This window comes from Callithrix jacchus, chromosome X (genome assembly GCF_049354715.1).
Source record: "Callithrix jacchus isolate 240 chromosome X, calJac240_pri, whole genome shotgun sequence".
In the NCBI taxonomy this organism is placed as follows: domain Eukaryota; kingdom Metazoa; phylum Chordata; class Mammalia; order Primates; family Cebidae; genus Callithrix; species Callithrix jacchus.
In genome coordinates this window covers 21,727,962-21,733,411 of record NC_133524.1, presented here as the reverse complement: position 1 = coordinate 21,733,411, position 5,450 = coordinate 21,727,962, and positions in this window count along the sequence as shown.

The window sequence follows — 5,450 nt, the reverse complement described above, 5'->3', positions numbered from 1 at the left end:
TTCCCTACAAAGATGTTCTCATACCACCTGCTAATAAGATATTTTCCTATGTAATTCATATGAGTTGTTTATGTTTAAAGATGTAAGCTGAGACATGTTTTGTAGAGAATGGAACTTTGGTAGAAGCTATAAGCATAGAAGACTACTGGAACAAATACTCTTGTTTTACTTCCTCAGAAGCATTAAGAGCAGCCCCATCAGTCTTTCTGTCTTTTCTTCCAATGATACTTCCACCTATCCTTCTTCTTCTATGTCTACAGCTTCTATTACTAGGATCTTGGTACTAGCAATAGCTAACATTTAACAAGCTCTTAGAGTGTGCCAGGTATTTTTCTAAGACATTCATATCTTATAATAAGTAGTTGTTGATTTTTTTCTTCCTTTAATCCTAACATTTATATTTTTGGGAAAATAGCCTATATGGTACATTAAATAATCTGAAAACTTTTCCACAACAAAACAGTTAGAAATTATGGATGAACTATGACAGATATCCTTTTAGAGTCATAGCTGAGTTTGCAAGAAAGTGAAGGAACACTTAGGCATCAAAAATGGAGGAGAAATGAAAACCAGAGTAGAGTACTCTCCCCTTATCCAGAAGAATGCATTTCAAGACCCACCAGTGATGCCTGAAACTGCAGATGGTAACGAACCATATAAGTACTATGTTTTTCCTACAATAATTTTTCGACAAAAAAATTTACATACCTACAATAAAGTTTGACTTAAAAATTCGGCACAGTAAGAGATTAACAATAACTAATAATTAAGTAATTATCAGTAAAGCATTATTAAATAAAATAAGGGTTCTTGAACACAAGCACTGCGATACTGAGGTAGTCCATCTGAGGACTGAGACAGTTAACTAAGTGACTAATGGGCAGGTAGCATATACAGAGTAGATACACTGGACAAAGGGATGATTCATGTCCCAGATGGGATGGAGTAGGATGGTGCAAGATTTCATCACTCTACTCAGTATGGCATGCAATTTAAAACTCATGAATTGTTTATTTCTGGAATTTTCCATTAAACATTTTCAGACTGCAGTTGACTGTGGGTAACTAAAACTACAAAAAGTGAAAGCACAGATAAGGAGGACTACTGTATTAGTGGGCAGGTACTATACTATATAGTACATAGTATATAATTTTAAAGGATAATCTACAGTCTCCCAGAATTCCCCAGCAGGATTATGTCCTACTCACTCACAGTGGTAAACTGCTCAATAATGTACCTTTTATTGGCATTCTTCCCTTTCCTGTTTTCCCTCTCCCCTACTGGAGCATCGTGAGTTACTTCTCAATTAACTACTTGTATTCAAACACTCAACTCAAAGTCTGCTTCTGAGGAAACCCAATCTAAGACAGGCCTTTATTTGTCTATTCATTTTCAGAATATTAGGACACCTTGTACTTTAAGTATGCTCTAATTATAATCTCTATTATACTGCCTAATTATAATAAAGGTGGCCCTCACAAAATTGCCAAATATCGTAAAGATTTCTGTGAAGAACTAACAACAACAGTATTAATAATTCAAGCACAAATGAATAACAAGAAAATGGAAGTGCTCTTGAAGAATTAAATACAATGATGGTCCATACAGTTTTAGCTGGAAGTCAACTTCAAAGATTATTTGACAGATTTTGAAATATAGATTTAGATCTACACACTCTGATGATTAAGTATGGCAGGTATTTTGTGATTATTTGAGAAAAGCCAACAGCACAAAAGTGAATAAACAAAAAACATAAGTCTACAGTGGAGTCAGATAATTTAGAAAAGAGAAATTCAAACAAATCTAATTAATATCTTCAGAGATATTGGGAAGAGGTTATATCTACAAAAATAAAATTCACCTGCTATGAAAAGAAGCATTCAGAGTACAAATATGAGCAGCGTAGAAGTTCAAAATATTATTGCCAAAATAGAGCATGCATGAAAAGGTTGGAATAAATAATTTAAAAAGTCTTCTGTAACATAGAAGAGAGAGAAAAGAACACAAAATTATGATAAAAGGAAAGATTAAGAAGACTGATCCATGCTAAATTCATAGAAGTAAGACAGCAGTAATGGAGGGGATAAAATTATGTTTAAGAAGAGTATTTCCAAGAGCTGAAGAAAAACTGGAAAGTTCAGATTGAAAGGACTTCTCTCTAGTATACAGCAAGATAAATTAGACCTATTCTTATGAAATTTCAGAATGCTGAAGATAAATAAAATAAAGTACATTATTTTAGTGAGGAAAAACCATGTTACCTACAAAAGAATCACTATAAGATTGTATCTGTTTTAAGGAGGCAATATGGAGCAATGTCTTGATTTCTGATTAAGAATATTTTTAGCACTTTTTATTTCTAATTGTGGTAAGTTACACGTAACAAAATTTAGCATCTTAACTTTTTTTTTTTGAGACAGTCTTGCTCTGTTGCCAGGCTGGAGTACAGTGGCACAATCTTGGCTCACTGCAGCCTCTGACCCCCAGGTTCAAGCAATTCTCCTGCTTCAGCCTCCTGAGTAGCTGGGATTAGAGGCATGTGCCACCACACCTGGCCAACCATTTTTAAGTGTACAGTTTGCTATTGTTAGTTGTAGTGACATACAGATTGTTGTGCACTCAATCTCCAGAACTCTTTTCATCTTAGAAAACTGAAACATTGAACTCATTGAACAACTCCCCATTCCTCCCCACTCTTCCCTCCTCAGTCCCTGAAAACCATTCTCCTTTCTGTGACTATGAATTTGACTACTCTGGTACCTCATGTAAGTGGAATCTTATAGTATTTGTCCTCTTGTGTCTGCTTATTTTATTTAGCATAATGTTGTTTTATTTTCATTCTTAAGTAGTGTTTATTATTATTATTATTATACTTTAAGTTCTGGGGCGAATGTGCAGGTTTTTACATAGGTATGCATATGCCATGGTGATTTGCTGCATCCATCACCCCATCATCTACATTAGGTATTTCTCCTTATGCTATCCCTCCCTAGTCCCCCACTTTCCCTGCTGTCCCTTCCCTATCCCCTCAACCCCCGACAGGCCCCTGTGCGTGATGTTCACCTACCTGTGTCCATGTGTTCTCATTGTTCAACATCCACTTATGAGTGAGAACATCATTTAGCTTAATGTTCTTAAGGTTCATGCATACTGCAGCATGTGTCAGAACTCTTACCCCTTCTTAAGGGTGAATAATATTCCAATGTATGTATATATCACATTTTGTTTATTCATTCATCCATCCATCCAAGGACGCTTGGATTGCTTCTACCTTTTGGCTACTGTGAACAAGGCAGGTATGAATATGGGTGTACAGATATTTCTTTGAGACCCTGCTTTCAATTCTATTGAATATATATCTGGAAGTGAATTTGCTGAATCATATGTTAGTTCTATATTGCTAATTTTTTGAGGAATTACTGTACCATTTTCCACAAAAACTAAATCCTTTTACATTCCCACCAACAGTGTGCAAGGGTTTTGATTTCTTGATATCCTTATCAGTACTTGTTAGTAAACATCCTGATAGATATGATGTGATATGTCATTGTGGTTTTAATTGACATTTCCCTAATGATTAGTGTGATATTGAATATATTTTCATATTGCTATTTGTGTATCTTTTTTGATGAAGTATCTATTTAAGTCCTTTGCTCATTTTTAATCAGGTTATTTTTGTTGTTGTTGTATTGTTAGGAGTTCTTTATATATTCTGGATATTACTTCCATTCTAGATATATGAGCTGCAAATATTTTCTCCCACTTTGTAGACTGTATTTTCTACTTTGTTGATTGTATCCTTTGAAGCATAGAAGTTTTTAATTTTGATGTAGTCCTGGATAATTATTTTGAACCTAGAATTCTAAACTCACTTAAAATAATCATTTTTGAAGGAAAGAAAAGATAAGTTTAGGTCTACAAAGTTCAGATAATTTTTCATTATCCTGGAAATATTTAAGTTTATTGTCAAGTAACATGAAGTTGGGAGGAGGGAGTTTTAGACACGGTGGAAAAACATAGGTTATACTAAAAAGAAACCCCTTGGATACAGGGTACAGCAGATCCAACAAGTAGTAGTATGGTTAAAAAACTGTATGATCCCAATTACATAATGATGAAGGTATATATTTTTTAGTTTTAAGGAAAAAAAAGGCTCCAGGAAAAATTACATACAAGAAAGTCATACCTCAAATATGAGCAAACTAAGGCATGATTTGGTTTTGCCTAATTGATATAGTATAAGTAAAGAGAACCAATTCAATTTTGGCAATTGGAGCAGCAGCACAGGATTGAAGGGCCAAAGGTTTTGTGACATATATGTAAATATTCTTCTCTGTTGTACAGTTATTCTCCTTGAGTCACAGAGAAATAAGGTTTACCTTAATCATAGCAGTATAGTTATGTCTATTGGCATTTGGTTACCAGAATCATTTCCTAGTAAACTTAATTATAGTAATGGCATAGCTGACAGAGGACTGGGAAATGGAGGACGGTGGTGGAGACAAGAGTAGTGGAAGCTAAATTTCTTATCCTGTATGGTGAAAAGTCAATATATATCATGTAAAGTAGCTGGATCAATAAGTAGAGCCAAAGAGAGAGAGACTAAGAGACATAAAACTATCTTCAATATACTCTGAGCCTAGAGGCTTGGATAGAATTTTGAAATGTTCCCATGAAGTCCCAAGGGTCCACACAAAAATACCTTTATTTCTGTGGCTTCTGCCCCTTTTCTTCTCTTCTAAGAACCCTCAGTTTTTCCTACCTACCTACCTTTCACCATGTTTTCGATTACATTTTCAAGAATAAATAACTTCAGATTCTTCCAGTCCTGTATATCCCTAGAAAAAGGCTTTAACTTTTTTTTCTTTAGAGCAGAACATTTATAAGATAAATACAGTTTTCTTTTGCTAATTTGACCTTATCTCATTTTCTAATTTCTGTGCCTTACCTCACTAAAGCCTCTTGGCTCCATCTCACCAAAGTCTCTGTTCCATCCTGCACACAAAACAATAAGAAACACCATATGTTGAGTGTTGACACTATGTCTGGTGCTCTTCCAAATGTTTTACAGATATTATTGCCTTTAATCCTCACAGTAGTAGCCTTATGAAGTAAACGTATTCATTTCATCTCAGAGTTGACATAACTGGTTTAGCAAATGCTTCAAATTTTAAGGGTTGTAGGTCTGATGAGAGAGTTTTACAAAGGGGTTTGGATTCAGACAAACTTGAATTTAAATACCAGATTTGCTTCTTATTGGTTTTGTGACCCTAAGCAACTTATAGGAGCTACTTGAGTTTTCTGTAATCCATGTGAAAAATGAGACAATACTTCTATATTTAACTTAAGCAACTATTGTGAGCAGTTGCTGCTCTTGTTAGTATCATCATCATCATCATTATGATCACAGATATCATTGCTAATTCAGCAACAACTTTCTTTTTTCCTTT